The 16,992-nt window shown below is 46.2% G+C and overlaps 1 protein-coding gene across 4 annotated transcripts in view; it reads right to left on the bottom strand.

Annotated features, from left to right (window-relative positions):
- TRAPPC9 (trafficking protein particle complex subunit 9) overlaps nucleotides 1-16,992 on the bottom strand; it is a 386,986-nt gene that overhangs the window by 246,238 nt on the left and 123,756 nt on the right. The gene's annotated exons all lie outside the window — the stretch shown is intronic.

Here is a 16,992-nt window from a genome sequence, read left to right as displayed (position 1 = left end):
GAAGCTGTGGTACATATACACCATGGAATATTACTCAGCCATTAAAAAGAATTCATTTGAACCAGTCCTAATGAGATGGATGAAGCTGGAGCCCCTTATACAGAGTGAAGTAAGCCAGAAAGATAAAGAACATTACAGCATACTGACACATGTATATGGAATTTAGAAAGGTGATAACGATAACCCTATATGCAGAACAGAAAAAGAGACACAGAAATACAGAACAGACTTTTGAACTTTGTGGGAGAATGTGAGGGTGGGATATTTCAAAAGAACAGCATGTATACTATCTATGGTGAAACAGATCACCAGCCCAGGTGGGATGCACGAGACAAGTGCTCCGGCCTGGTGCACTGGGAAGACCCAGAGGAATCGGGTGGAGAGGGAGGTGGGAGGGGGGATCGGGATTGGGAATACATGTAAATCCATGGCTGATTCATATCAATGTATGACAAAACCCACTGGAAAAAAAAAAATAATAATAATAAAAAAAAGAAGAGTAGGAATTTCAATTTTCATGAAGTCTAACTTATCATTTTGTCCTTCACATTTCAAGCTTTGTGCCCTGAGAAATTTTTGCACACCCCAAGATCAAAGATATTCCCTGATGTTTTCTTTGATAAACCTTACCACTTTAGCATTCATATTCCAGATCTATGATCCACTTTGATTCAACTTTTATGTGTGTGTGAGCTAAGTCTCAAAGTTGCTTTTTGGCATGTGAAAGTGAAAGTCGCTCTGTCATGTCCGACTCTTTGCAACCCCATGGACTGTACAGTCCATGGAATTCTCCAGGCCAGAATAATGGAGTGGGTAGCCTTTCCCTTCTCCAGGGAAACTTCTCAATCCAGGGATCAAACCCAAGTCTCCCGCATTGCAGGTGGATTCTTTACCAGCTGAGCCACCAGGGAAGCCCAAGGATACTGGAATGGGCAGACTATCCCTTCTCCAGCGAATCTTCCTGACCCAGAAATCAAACCAGGGTCTCCTGCATTGCAGGTGGATTCTTTATCAGCTGAGCTACTATATGGGTTAATTAACTGTTTCAAGCATCATTTGTTGAAAAAGTTCATCATTTCCCCCTTTCAATTACCTTGGCACATTTGTCCAAAATCAACTGAATTTATGTATATATAGGTCTATTGCTAGACTCCATATTTTGTTTCCATGAATCTATGTGTTTAATCTTATGCCAACACCACACTGTCTTGATTACTGTGGCTTTGTTGTCTGGGGTGTGTCAGGTCCAATGCACTTCCACATAAATTTTAGAATCAGGTTATTAATTTCTTTACAAAATAAGCCTGCTGGAAACTTAATCTAAGGATCAATTTGGAAAGAACTGATCTAATATTAAGAATCATCTTAACATTAGGTATTACTACCCAGGAATAAGCAGACACGTTACTTTGCCAACAAAGGTCTGTCTAGTCAAGGCTATGGTTTTTCAGCAGTCATGTATGGATGTGAGAGTTGGACTTTAAAGAAAGCTGAGCGCCAAAGAGTTGATGCTTTTGAACTGTGGTGTTGGAGAAAACTCTTGAGAGTCCCTTGGACTGCAAGGAGATCCAATCAGTCCATCCTAAAGGAAATCAGTCCTGAATATTCATTGGAAGGACTGATGCTGAAGCTGAAACTCCAATACTTTGGCCACCTGATGTGAAGATCTGACTCATCTGAAGAGACCCTGATGCTGGGAAAGATTGAAGGCAGGCAGAGAAGGGGACGACAGAGGATGAGATGGTTGGATGGCGTCACCAACTCAATGGACATGAGTTTGGGTAAACTTCAGGAGTTGGTGATGGACAGGGAGGCCTGGCATGCTGCAGTCCATGGGGTCACAAAAAGTCAGACATAATTGAGCGACTGAACTGAACTGAACCCAGGAATATGCACAACTCAGTATCTTTATTTGAGTATTTTTCTGAAAGAAATTCTTTTAAATTTCAATGTATGGTTCTTACACATCTTTTCTTACATCATTTGTAAATATATGATTTTTTGGTTGTTTTTGTAAATGGTATGGCATTTTTTATTTCATTTTCTAAATGTCTAGTAATATATAGAAATAAAATTGATTTTTTATATTGACCTTGTATCCTATTATGGAGCTAAATTAACTGTTCTAGTATACTATCTGTAAATTCTTTAGGGCTTTCTATGTACATCAAAATGTTTCAGGGAAATAAAGAATTTCACATCTTCATTTCCAATCTATGGACTTATCATAATCTATCTTCAAATAATACTATTATGCATTTGTATACACAGTTTAAGAACTTAACGCCACATATTTCCATTTCTCCCTTCTACTCTATTTCTGTCATGATTTTTTATATCTTTTGAAACAATAAAACAGGTGTTTTTGCTTACATAATGATTAATTTTCTCTTAAGAAAGTTTTTAAATTTCTAAGAATAAGCATTTTAATTTACCTGTATTCCTACTCTTTACAAGTCACGATGGGCATCACTGATATCTTCCACCTGAAGCACCCCCTTTATGCTCTCTGGCAGACCAAGCCTTGAATAGAGATGAACTCTCTCGACATTTGCCCCTAGATCTTTATTTCGTCTTCTTTCTTTGAGGATATTTTTGCTGGATATAAAATCCTAAGTTAACAGTTTTCTTTTGCCAAGTAAAAGATGGCATTCCATGGTCTCTGGCTGCATATATTGAAGTGAAGTGAAGTCGCTCAGTCGTGTCCGACTCTTTGCGACCCCATGGACTGTAGCCTACCAGGATCCTCAGTCCCTCCTAACTCCTCTTTGGATGATCGAAAAAGCAAGAGTTCCAGAAAAACATCTATTTCTGTTTTATTGACTATGCCAAAGCCCTTGAGTGTGTGATCATAATAAACTGTGGAAAATTCTGAAACAGATGGGAATACCAGACCACCTGACCTGCCTCTTGAGAAATCTGTATGCAGGTCAGGAAGCAACAGAACTGGACATGGAACAACAGACTGGTTCCAAATAGGAAAAGAAGTACGTCAAGGCTGTATATCGTCACCCTGCTTATTTAACTTATATGCAGAGTACATCATGAGAAACGCTGGGCTGGAGGAAGCACAAGCTGGAATCAAGATTGCTGGGAGAAATATCGATAACCTCAAGATATGCAGATGACACCACCCTTATGGCAGAAAGTGAAAAAGAACTAAAGAGCTTCTTGAAAGTGAAAGAGGAGAGGGAAAAAGTTGGCCTAAAGCTCAACATTCAGAAAACTAAGATCATGGCATCCAGTCCCATCACTTCATGGCAAATAGATGGGGAAACAGTGGCTGACTTTATTTTTCTGGGCTCCGAAATCACTGAAGATGGTGATTGCAGCCATGAAATTAAAAGACGCTTACTCCTTGGAAGGAAAGTTATGACCAACCTAGATAGCATATTAAAAAGCAGAGACATTACTTTGTCAACAAAGGTCCGTCTAGTCAAGGCTATGGTTTTTCCAGTGGTCATGTATGGGTGTGAGAGGTGGAGTATAAAGAAAGCTGAGCGCAGAAGAATTGATACTTTTGAACTGTGGTGTTGGAGAAGACTCTTGAGAGTCCCTTGGACTGCAAAGAGATCCAACCAGTCCATCCTAAAGGAGATCAGTCCTGGGTGTTCATTGGAAGGACTGATGTTGAAGCTGAAACTCCAATACTTTGGCCACCTGCGAAGAGCTGACTCATTTGAAAAGACCCTGATGTTGGGAAAGGTTGAAGGTGGAAGGAGAAGGGGACAACAGAGGATGAGATGGTTAGAAGGCTTCACCGACTAGATGGACATGGGTTTGGGTAAACTCCAGGAGTTGGTGATGGACAGGGAGGCCTGGCGTGCTGCGATTCATGGGGTCACAAAGAGTCAGTCACGACTGAGTGACTGAACTGAACTCCTCTTTCACATTTTCCATCTGTCTTATGGAGACATTCTGGGAGATTCCTTAAGCTCTATCTTCCAATTCACTTATCCTCTCCTCATTCTTCAATTGCATCTAGTCCTCTCTTTAACCCATCTGCTCTATGCTTTCAATTCTTTTTTACTTTAATAGTTATGTTTCTTTAATTTTAAAATTTTCATAATATCCATTTGGTTCTTTTGCAAATCTGCCTGCTTTAGCTTCATACATGTAACTTCATTTCTTCTGCTACCATCCAGCTCATTTCCAACAGGCCTATTGAAAAGTCGATTTCAGTCTATCCTATTATTTCTGGGTCCTGAGGCACAGATTCTTCCCATTTGTTTTACCTGTTCACAACAGTCTGTCTCTTCTTATAGTCTGTGGTCTCTGACTGTGCTCATCCTCTGCAGAAATGATCTCATGTGGAAAGTTCACGTGTCTCTGGCTGGGCGAGAATCTCTACAGAGCAGTTTTAGACCTGACTTGGTTGCTCCTTGCAGATTTCAGTGAAGCACTGACTTCCTGTGACTAACTCTTTGCAGGCCCGTGGTGCTGGGCCACAGCTTGCTTCCTGGCCACTCCCTCAATCTGGGTGCAGACTTTCCCAGTCCAATTTCAGGGAAGCCTTTCTGACTCAGCGCCAAAGGCCTGCAGCCTGGAACCCCTTCTCCACATCGCCATCAGAAGCCCAGTGCTGGTGGGTGAAGTCCCACACAAGGAGGCAATCTGGCTTTAGCGTGAATTTCCTTTCTGTTCTGGAAGCTGGAATTTGTACTCTCTAGGTTTCTAGTGTATGCATATATCAAAAAATATTATAGTCTCCGGATGGAAGCAGGTGAGTGATTCAAAAGACTGTCTGTCAATCTATTTTCTACACATCTCAGCTAAATCAAAAGAAGATGGCTTAGCAAGGCTGGCTTCCAAAAATAACTGCCCACTACTTAAGAGTCAATTTCACAAATATTTCTGAAAATGGCTACTTGCCCAAGTTGTTATTCAACAGACAGAAAACAGTGTCACTACTGATGCACTAATGTCTGCTAATTCTTAAAGCACATGGCTCTGCCTTCATGCTCATTTCTAAAAGATTTAGTGCACACTGATCCACTGAAAAGTGTCATTTCAGTAAATGTATCCTCAACCTTCTGTGCAGTCAGAGCACTTCTATCTCATTCTCAATAAATACCATCAGGAACTGGCAGGACAAACCCTTGTACCTCTTGGCTATTGAATCCTGAAAGCTGACTGCAAGAAATTTCAAATTCGAAAAACACTTCCTGTTGGCAATTAGGACCACCTTGACCTGGCCCTCCTCTTAACCCTGTGATAAAGGCCAGACCCTTCCTGCTCCTGCCAGGCCTGGAGAAATGGCCAAGGACGTCATCTCCTGAGCAGTGGCGGCAACAGCACCACCACAACGAAGACTGCAGGATGGCAGGGAACAGAACCAAAGCTTGGTGAGACATCAAACGGCATCTAAGAGAAACCCTCTGTAAGAATCCCCAGGATACAACAGGTGGCTCTTTTTCTATTTCATAGGGCTACATGCTCTTCAAAAAGCAATATATGGGAGGGAAGGACTGGAAGAAAATTCTTCCCAGTCTGACACAGGGTGTGTGACTGGCAACAACAGTGCTCATTTTCAAGCCATTTTTATATTTTAAAATAACTCCAGATCACCAGCCCAGGCTGGATGGCTGAGACAAGTGCTCGGGCCTGGTGCACTGGGAAGACCCAGAGGAATCGGGTGGAGAGGGGGGAGGGGGGATCGGGATGGGAAATACATGTAAATCCATGGCTGATTCATGTCAATTTATGACAAAAACCACTACAATGTTGTAAAGTAATTAGCCTCCAACTAATAAAAATAAATGAAAAAAATAAAATAACTCAAATGACCTAATTCTTAAGCACTATTTTATTACAAAGTAAAACATGTACAAACGATCCTAAAATCTGCATGGAACCCCAAATAGCCAAAGCAATCTTAAGAACAAATCTGGAAAGACCATATTTCCTCGTTTCAAACTATATTAAAAAGCTATAGTAACCAAAATAGAACAGTGTTTACAAAAAAAAAAAAAAAAAAAAGACACATAGGTCAGTCCAAGCTTCTACAGTCAATTAATTTACAATGAAGGAGTGAAAAACATACAATGGGAAAAGTACCATGACTTCTTTAACCCCAGAAAAGTGTGTTTATCTTCTGAGTCTCTTATTCACTTTCCTGACACCCCTTAAATGCTGGTGTCCCCAGCAAAAGGACCCACCTTTGTTCCTCTTTACGTCTCTCATTCATCCCAAGGAATCAGCACAATTCAGCCTCTATCCACAGGCTGGTCATCCCTAACTGACTTCACCAGCCTGAAGCTCCCCTGGAGCTGCAGTTGAAATTTACTCCTTTAATAAAACACGTCCACCTGGATGTCCGGCAGGCAGCCCTCTAGCCACCCAAACACCCTCTGAAATCTGTCCCTCCCAACTGTCCTATGGGGAGGGGGGGACACACCATCTCCATCTGCCCATGGCCCACGTGACACCCCAACTACTTCCAGAACCCACCACACACACGGGAACTGGTTTCCAACCCCCTCCCTTCTACCCTAAGAATCATCTACCCCTGGGCTTTTTCGTAGCCTCCTAAACGGCCTGACACATGCCAGGCAAGTGAGAGAAAGCAGGAAGAATGGACCATTTTCCTCCCGCCAGCCTCGCTCCCCAGCGGCACAGGGGGACGGCCCTAAAGTAAGAGCCGGTGCATAACTCCTCGCTCACGAGGCTCTGCCGGCGCACTATCCCGTGAGATTAGCTGCTGCTGTCTAAGTATGACCGTTGTGACAAACTAGCAACCCGAGCGTCAAACCAGCAGAGTCAAGCTGTGAATCATAGTGCAGTTCTGTCGGGCAGTGAGTTAAAAATAAGCTTGCAAGAAAGTCTTTCATGCAGTGAGAAAAGTGCATGATAGACTTTCACTGCAATGTGCAGAAGACAGAATTGTCCCTAAGGTCTGACCTCACCTACCTGAGAGGAAACAGAGAAACTGGGGGGAAGGCCAGCACAGTGACCACAGCCCTCAGTTCTGGGCAGAGAGGCGGTGGGGACCACCCTGCCCTTCTCCTCTGCACGGTTCTCAACTTTCCAGATTTTTCCTACAAGGAGCTTCGTTACTTTTGTGACAGGCAGCACGCATGAAGGAACAAACCCCAAGGCTCTGCACTGGGCCCACAGCCCCAGGCACAGTGCAAAGAGCACAGGCCTTCGGGGAGAGAGCGGGGGTCTGAATCTACTCTCTAGCACTCCTCCCTCCAGGAAGAACTCACTCCCAGCCTGAGCCTCCAACCTCTGAGGTAGGCATCCACCTTCCACCCCTCCCAAAACATAGCAGGCATCTGATGAGATACCCCTGGTCCCCTTTAGACATGGGGTTAATCAAGAGGCTAAGCCAGCTGTGCTTGTTCCCACCCCAGGCTTTCACACAGGTCCCTGGATGGGCTGTGACTGCAAACCCAGACCCAGACAACGCAGGCCAAGCAGGCTGGGGACATCACCAAGCCCAGGAAAGAGGGTCCAGAGGACTGAAGCCAGTTTATGTGAAACACAGCCTCAGCCCCTGCAAAACTGATTCAGCCAGGTTCACTGGAGGGACCAGAAACAACACGCAGGGAGTTCAATGGAACCTTTGCCACACGGGGGGCTATTATTAACCATTTTCCCTAACACAAGTAACTAGCGGCCACTACTTACTGGGTATTTTCCCCAGGCTTCCAAGAAGCAGCTTTTTAAATCGAGCAGGGAGACACCAAGTATTCTGCTGGGGAAAGACGGGTCTCAGCCCGTGCCACACAGACTCCATTCTTGAGCTACTTGGAGAAAAGTTTCTTAACACTATCTTAACTCCCTGGCTCAACGATCTCAAACCTGAAAATGCATTCCAAAGTGACTTCCTAATGGAGATTTTGGTCATTCCCCCAGAAAAATACATTTCAATGACACACCCAACACAAGGTGTGCGCTCTTGGAGATCTCAGCTTACAGTGGACTCCAGATCATTTCTAGCTCCTCCTTCAACAGAAGCCAGAGCTTAATTTCCACCCTCCCTTTCCCACCCCACTGCTTGATCACGGGCTGCACCTGGGGACTTGCTCCCAGAGACCTGAGTATGGAGACTCTATTCTGACAAACACTACACTGGCCAGGCAATCAGAGTCAACATCACTGACACATGTGACAAGAAGGGCACGTCAGGTCTGTCTCATTATAAGAAAAAGATCAAAGGAGCCCAAATGAAGGAATCGCCTACAAAACACCTGACCAGCACTCCTTAAAAGCGTCAAGGTCATGAAAAACAAGGGGAGACGGAGGAGTGGTCACCAAGTCGGGGAGGCCTGAGGACTGGTCTCACCAGGCTCCGGCCCCAGTTCCCAGGTGAACACTGCTGACCACCCGTCTAGCCTGACGGGGAACAGAACTGCTCCAGGATTCCTGCACGGAGGCCGCCCACCAGTTGGTTTCTCCTGAGCACTCCCTTGATACTAGACACCTCTTCCAGAAAACACATCAGAGTCAGTCTCCATTCAGCTGTTCAGTGCCCACTGCGGACACTGTCACACAGCATCTCTGACTCCCCAGGACAGTTCTCATCTCCAACACTGTAACTCATCGTTTATGCACTCAGTCGGATGACAGGTCTTGATATTTAATGTGAAAACACAGTCATACTTCAACTGAGTCATTTTGATGCTGGCGACATTTTTTCCTTGTTTCATCTGACTCCCACTCAGGAGCGTATCCAAGGGGAAGAGGAGAGAAAAGGGCAGCAGCCAGGGATCGGGTGAGGCTCCAGGGGAACGAAGGCCTTGCGCGGTGAGGGCACGCGCCCCCTGAAGACACAGCATGCGGGTCCACAGCGGTGCTCCGGGGCCAGGGGGAGGGACAGAGGCCACACACCTAACCCGGCATCCACACCCACCACACCGCCAGAGCCGGGGGCAGGGGGGCACTGCGGGAAGGACACGGGCGAGACCGCGGACTCAGCCAAGCCACTGTCGGGAAACGAGGGCTCTGCACCTCAGTTTCCCCATTTCAAATGGAGATACAGGGCTGACAGGCTACAGCTTCTCGGCAAGATGTCAAGAGTGCATCTGCGCCGCGCCACCTTTGCTGAATCAGTCTTCCACTGGCGCCTAACGAATCCTCACGACCTGGCAGCTAGAGGTTCCCCAGGGAGACGACGACAGGAACGAGCTTCAAAGACAGGACCTTTTCTCCACTGCTCTGCAAGGTGTTTGGAAATGTCAGGGAGCTGGTTTGTCCCTGCTGTCAGAGCACACCAAACCCTGGGGTGCTCTATTGCTTGCACAAGCAAGTCCAAATTTCTCCCACAGTTAAGCTAACTTGCAGTGAGATGCAAACTGGTGTCCTGGGCCGTGCTGCTGAGAGAGAGCCCGCTGGCGAGGAGCAGCCTTTAGGGCCCTAGGCACCAAGAGTCACCCAGCAGAGCGAGCATGGGTGCTCTCCTCTGGGAGAGGTTTTAAATAAAATGGGATTACAGAGACGTGAGGCAGGCAAAGGGAGGCGGCTGCCGATGGGCATCGCTGCCGGTGAGCTCCAGGGCAGGAAGTGCAAGCTGAGCACGTCCTGCATCTAAGTGCTGCTCTGTTTAACTCACAGCCGTCCTCCCAGACAGGTGCTGGCTGTCCCCCTTTTATAGAGGAGACGAAAAAGGCTCAGAGAGGTTAAGTCACGTGCCCTGGGTGGCACAGCTCGTAAGTTATGGAGCTAAAGGCCATGCTCCTAACCACTGCTTCTCTGCAGCCCAATGAAATGTGTATTTATAACAAATAAATTAACTAACTACATTCGGTGAGACCTTAAACTCAAAGTTCTCTCACATCACGTCATTCTCAAAACTACACCAGGTGGGGAAAAAGAGAGGGGAAACGATATGATAACTCCCCCACTGAAGTTTAAAGAAACGGAGGAAAGCAGTACGTCTAAAATCACAGCGTCAGGAGCAAGACCTGGGCCCACACCGGCTTTAAGACTCCAAAAGCCCTACTCTTTCCACCCCCATTAAATTTAATTTAATTAACATCCGAAATGCTATGCCCCTTGACCGCAGGGTTTTGATCTGGAAACTCCAGAAGAGCTGACACCACCCTCGGCCAATACGGCCGTATCTCCTCCCCGTATCTGGCCTGCTTTCCGGTGACCTGTGTGTCCCTCCGTGCTGCCGGCTCTTAGAGAGCCAGAAACACACCCCGTCATCTCTGTCTTCCCCTGCGGCACCGGGTGCGGCACCAGAAGATGGACATCGATCTCGGCATCAGGCAAGCTTGCCAAAGCGAAGAAATCACATTCCAGCAAGTTAAGGGAACAATGAGGAGCATGGTGGGAGCAGGATACTGGTCCAAATGAGAGAGCGAATTCAGGCTGGGAGCAGCAATGACTCAGCAGTCCAATCAACTAAGCACAGACCGGCAGGTGGTGGGGGCCGGGGGTAGGGGGGGGGAGAGCCCCCTGGGCACAGAGTCAGGGATGCGAGCGCCCGCTTCCATCACCGCCAGGCAGCACAACCTCACAGAGTCACAACTCCCTTGGGCCTCATTTTCCCCAAGAAGAAAGTCCGATTCCCCTGCTCTGGGGGGGAACTGCTTGTAACAAACAGCAATCCGTCTTTCAACGATTAACGAGTCATGTCAAAAGGACACAAGAACGCTGTTACTGGCCACACCCGTGACAAGTGGAGCAGCCAGAAAAACGATTTTAAGGGATCAAAATACACTAAATCAATAAAAACCCAAGACCATGATGAGTCTCAAGAAAGAAGAGTGAAAACAACCCTAATTTCTCACCATTTGAAGTTTTCAAACAATTTCTTACTGAAGAATTAGAAATCAAAGGGGGAAAAAAGCATTTTGTTTCTATTTTTCTAGCAGGCGTTGTATTTCTGGGTAATTGAGTAGGCCCAGCAGTAGAGCTCAAAGTGCTACTTTGCAGGAGAAGGCCACTTGATAAAAGGAGAAGATATAATAGACACAGAAAATCATTTCATAAAACTTCAATGATGTTATTGAATCAGGCGAGGATTATCAACCGATTTCAAAAAACATGAGACGCATGATCAACGCCTCTGTGATGCTACTAAAGTACTGATCCAGGGAGAGTCCTCTCTAGTCTCAAGGGGAAAAGCAAGGTGGGCTCAGGCCATCGCCACTCTGCCCAGCAGTGAGTTTTGGCCTCATTGATGCTGAGGCTTCACCTCACACTCAACACTGATTCTTACCACAGCGCAGCGCTGACATTCCCACAAGAGCCTCTGAAACACAGGCGCCTTCCCACCACGTGCCCCCACTGCCTTATGTCGGACCTCCACCACCTCTCCTATTAGCTAATGCAGGGCACGGGCCCTCCACACACAGCTTCTGTCAGATTTATTAAGGATTTCGTATGTTTCAAGACTAAAGAGGATGCTACAGCAAGACCAGGTGGGGTTTATTCCAAGAATGCAGGGCTGGTTTAACATTCTAAAATTTGTCAGTATAAATCACTTCATTAACAAACTAAAAAAGAAAAACCATACGTTCATCATGTAGGACACACAAAAAGCATTTGAGAAAATCTAATATCCATTCTCGATTTTTTAAAAACTCTCAAAATGGGAATAGAAGGGTCAAAAAGGTGAAATAATTGTCCTCTACATCACGTAACTCAAGGCCCGTTCTATAGCAGCTGATAAATATCTTAATATCTACTCATGTACTTTCTTCGTTGCTTCCTTTTCTCACAATTTTCTTCAGGGACTGTTATTTATAAAGCAATGATTTTCTTTGTCATATATACATACACATACATACACACACACAAACACACTTTATACCTATTCTGAAATGGACATCAGCTAATTCTCCACACCCTGACTTCCTGACAGAGCAGAGAAGAAAAGCCCACATGTGCAGGTTTTGCTTTGCAAAGCCAACAATTTCAGGTTGGGGTAGGTCACAGTGATACTGCTGCTCCTCCCTTATGGTCTCAAAGTGGCTGCCATTGCCCCCATTAGACAGGCTGGATCTTTCAAGAGGCATTCAGGACTCTGCACCATGCAGTCTCCTCTAACCTTCTCCTAGCTCATCTTTTATCACCATATTGGAGCAGGATTGCTCCAAATACGTAAAAGAAGTTTATGCCTCCTTGCTTTCGTCTAGGCTGGTCCCTCAGCTTCAAATGCCTTTTCCTAACTCTAGAACAAGCTCCTCCTTTTGCCTGCCTCCTCCACAAGCCTTATCTGACTCTCCTAGTCTAACCATCAGCAGTTGGCACCCAGCATGCGCTAAATATTCTGCAGAGCGCAGAAAAAGAAAGACGGGTGTCTTCTGCCTTCATGGGTCATGTGGGATGACGGACAAGCCGACTGCCAACAACGCCATCCAGCGATGATGAGCTGACAGGGGTAAGTGCCAGCCAGGGGGCAGAGGGAGCTGGGGAGGTCTCCGCCCTGGGTTCTGTGACCTGCTTCACCCTCAGAAGCCTGCTGAGAGAGGAAAGATTATCTCCATTTCACAGACGACAGGAAATAACCCACCCACAATGCTGACAACGCTGTTTATTCCATGGCTGTTTGATGCCAAAATACTTTTCTCCTCATTAATAGTTTAGATGTTTCCAGGTGGGGAGAAGGGACAGAATTCTTTTGTTTAATGTGGCTGCTCTTTAAACAGTTTTGGGTTTTTAGGGACTAATGAGATCACCTAAATGTGTATGACAGTACATTTTGTGAAATGACTCTCAGACTGTCTGTGGTCTGAAGTTTCCATTTCCTTACCGAAAGCAAACACACTGGCTTTCTGTCAGTCCTTCTGAAAAGCCTATCTAACTCAACTTTCCTGTTTGGCAAGAATACAATGGAAGTACACCTTTTCTTCCACTGTCTCCCTGGGAATTCAGAGGTCCTGCCGGTGAACGCCAGGCTCTCTCATGACGGCCAGGAGCTCACAGGCTGGGGGGCTTCCGAGAACCCCACAAGGCACCACCACGGTCCGTCCCATCCCCTAGAAGGGCCTGGGCTGCGTCCGGGTTTATGGATTCCTAGACCGGTGTTCCTTGACTTTCCCCAAATAAGCATGTGGATGCCCAGCTTTAATTTTAATTGTATGTTTATGTTAAGATTTCACCACAAATATTTGTGAAAATGCCATCTCGGGAGTGCAGGTGCTACAAATCAGTCCACAAGGTACCTGGAAGTGAGCCACTTAGCCAGCTTCCCTGGCTCAGGTAAAGCGTCTGCCTGCACAACACGGGAGAGACCTGGGTTGGATCCCTGGGTGGGGAAGATGCCCTAGAGAAGGAAATGGCAGCCCACTCCAGTACTCTTGCCTGGAAAATCCCATGGATGGAGGAGTCTGGTAGGCTACAGTCCATGGGGTCGCAAAGAGCCGGACACGACTCAGCTACTTCACATCAGCCAGCTCCCCGTGTGCCAGGCTGTGAGCTAATCCCAGGTCACGAGGCATACCAGAGAGGTCCAGAACTATCTACAGTCCAGTCCTGCAGGTGGTAAAAAAAAAAAAAAAAAAAAATGCTAAATTGAAAACATCTCATGCCTTACGGCAGTGGTCCTCAAAGCATGCTCCCCGCAGCCAGCAGCAGCAGCAGCAGAGAACCTGTTAGAAACACCCTCCCAGTGCCGACCAGGACCTGCTGGGTCAGAACCCAAAGGGGGCTCAGCACTGCGTTCCAACAAGCCGCCTGGTGATTCGGACGCAGCCGCGGTGTGGGAACCAGCACTGAAGGCCCTGCTGGGGTCAAACGTAGCTTGTGATTAATAGACAAGGAGTGAGAGAGTGCAGCAATGGAAAAAAAAAAAAAGAAAACTTGGCGCATATGATAGTTCAGGACTTTGGCGGCCACTGGGGATGTTCTAAATCCCACCCTGCCTCGGTGCAGGAAACCATGGGACTCAATCTGTGTGCGAGCGTCTCCTACAGACCGCTGGGGGTCTCTTCCCTCCTCGACCGCCCCGCATGACCAGAAAGGCTCACAAGCTGGCCAGCCGTCTCCTCTGACAGAAGGTTCACTCTAGGACGCAGTCTTACTCCGTCACAGCCCCAGCTTCCCAAACCCGGCACTGAACCGTTTCTCGCCAGAGGCCTGTCGGATGGAGGCGGGGTTTGAAATGTGACAGGGGTCCAGAGGAACAGGGGTCTTCCCGGTGGACGAAGGCCTTCGTCATCTCATGGACCTGGAGGCACGCTCTTCTGGCCCCTCTCCATGACATTTGTTTAGAATTCCACAAGCAGAGGACTCTCCACTTCTCTTACTGCTCTTTCTTACTAAGTTTTGAAATTGTTGAGCAGATTAAAGGATTCTTTTTGACGCTTTTATGGTTAAACTTTGTAGAATTTAAACTGCCTCCCTTAACTGTTCCTGGGAAAGATTAGAAATAATTTGGAACTGGATTGGATTTGCCATTCTGTAAGCTCTTCTTATCTACCAGGCTAATAGCAGACACTTCCCTCCCTACAACAGCCCAGGAGGAAGGCTTATTATCTGCGTTTTACAGATTGAAAAGTGAGGGTCAGATAGGCGAAAGCTCATATTCACTGCTCTATAAATATGCCTTGAATCAATAGAGGATGTTTCGTATCCCATAATAAGTTTGGAAACTTACAAAGTACATAGAGAGAGGAGGCACGACATTGTGGGAGCCGTACAAGCTTTGGGATTTAGCCATAACTGGGTTTGAATTTTAGCTTCTACTTTGAAACTGCTTGACCTTGGGCGTGTTGTTTAATCTTTCTGGGCTGCTCAGTAATTCCCACTCAAATACTGTGAAGTTGCATAAGTAACTGGAGACACTGTTTGAAAAGTCCAAGTTCTCTGCTGCCACGTGCCAAGCCTCTCTGGCCAACACAGTCTGCAGCCTGGGCCCGCACCTGCTTGCCATCCTTGGACGTGTGCTAATAAACAATCCATGAGCAACCAGTCTAACACACTTTCTTTTCTGAACTAACAAGAACCTTCCTCTGCTGCCCGCGGGCACCAAAAGGCTCACGAGACCATTTCCACGCGTAACACAGCCTGATTAAGAAAAGATGCTGCTGCATGACATGGGTTTTTTGTGTTTTTCTCTTGAATACATTTCTCTTAAGTTTTCTTAGCAGATTCTCTGGTCAGTCCTTTTATAAATACAATTATTAAAACATAAAAGTATAAGAGAACTTCATGAACATCCTACTGTTCTTTACTATAAAGGCTAAAGTAAAACAAAATATTTAACAGGACATAAGACATCACCCGAATGTCATCAGGCTTCTAAAGAATTTCAAACTTTACCCTGGGAGAGAGACACTTACTCTGCAGCCCTGCTTTGCCTCACAGACAGAGAGAGCCTCTTTGGAGAAAAGAGAACTCCTATGGAGAGGGGATGTGTGACCTCGCTTTCTGAAATACCCGGAGCCAGCAAGGTCTCCTGAAGGACGCATGGCCACAAGGAGCTCACAGTTACAGGGAACCCAGAGGCTTCCCAGGTGGCTCAGTGGTAAAGAATCTGCCTGCCAAGCAGGAGATGCTGGTTCAATCCCTGGGTCGGGAAGATCCACTGGAGAAGAGAATGGCTACCCACTCCAACATTCTGGCCTGGGAAACCCCATGGACAGAGGAGCCTGGCGGGGTTGCAGAGAGTCAGACGGCACTCAGCAGCGACTGAGCACCAGCACGCTTGACAGGCTTGGCAGAGAGGGTGACATCAGAACTCGGCCCTGGAAGAGGACCGGAGAGCACGCCAGGAGTCCAAGGAACTGAGAGAGACCCTCTGACCAAAGAGCCAGCACCATCAGAGCAGCCTGGGCAGGCCCGCCTGGTAGTGGCCGGCATGGCTGACCTCAGGGGACGCACACCCAGCTTTCACCTTTGAGTACAAACTGGGCTGCAGGGGTTTTGTGGGTCTTTATTATTTCCTTTTCAACTTTAGGTTTAACTTCCACAATTTTTCTGCTTTCTTCTGGTTGAGGCTGAGGTTTATTGACTGAAGGCCAGGCTTCCGTTCCACCGCAAGCATTAAGCATTATCAATTTTCCCAGAAACACTGCTTCAGCGCCCTCTCACAGATGAGACGCTATGCTTTCACTCTCACTCATTTCCAAATACTTTCCAATTTTTTATCTATTCTTTGACCCACGGGTTACTTGTGTGTCATTTTGTTTCCAAATGTCTGAGGGCTTTTCGAAGACTTTTTGTTACTGGTTTCTAATTTAATTTTATTACTGCAAGGATATGCTTTATAAAATGAGACTCCCTCTAGATTTATTGAGATTTGTTCTGTGGCCCTCTGTATATCAGTCAGGGTTCTCTGGAGAAACAGAACCACAAACCAACAGGGCACTAGTGTGGGCAGCTCTTGTGCGTACATCTGGACAAAGAGGTTTATTTTGAGGAACTGGCCAATGTGGCTGAGGTGGCTGGCAAGTTTGAGATTTGCAGGGCAGGCTGACAGGCTGGAAACTCACTCAGGAGCTATGTCAAGCCTTGAGGCAGTATTCCTTCTCTGGAAGTCAGAGCAGCCTGGTATGCTGCAGTCCATGGGGTCGCAAAGAGTCGGACACAACTTGGCGGCTGAACAACAACAATTTCAACTGGTTGGATGAGGCCTACTCATACTATTAAGAATAATCTCTTATTTAAAATCAACTGGTTGTAAATATTAGTCACATCTCCAAAATTGCTTTACAGCCACATCTAGACTCATGTTTGACCAAACAACCAGGCGCCATGGCCTAGCACAGCTAACGCACAAAATCTAACTATCACAACCCCAGTATGGTGGACTTTGGTAACTGTTCCGTGTACACTTGAAAGGAACATATATTCTGTACTCAACTGGTGAGTGTTCTATAAATGTCAACTGGGTCAAACTGATTGACAGTATAGTTCAAATCTTCTCTATCTTTACTCATTTCTGTCTACTTGTTCTATCAATAATTGAAGGATACTGAACACTCTAGATTAATTTCTTCTTGCAATTCTATCAGTTTTTGCTTCATGTATCTTGAAGCTCTGTTATCAGGTATATAAATATTTATGGCTTAAACTTGAAAAATTGAGCCCTTC

The sequence above is a fragment of the Dama dama genome, chromosome 21 (genome assembly GCF_033118175.1).
Source record: "Dama dama isolate Ldn47 chromosome 21, ASM3311817v1, whole genome shotgun sequence".
Classification (NCBI taxonomy): domain Eukaryota; kingdom Metazoa; phylum Chordata; class Mammalia; order Artiodactyla; family Cervidae; genus Dama; species Dama dama.
The sequence above is the reverse complement of the archived record's forward strand: the minus strand, read 5'-3'. Positions and strand labels throughout refer to the sequence as shown.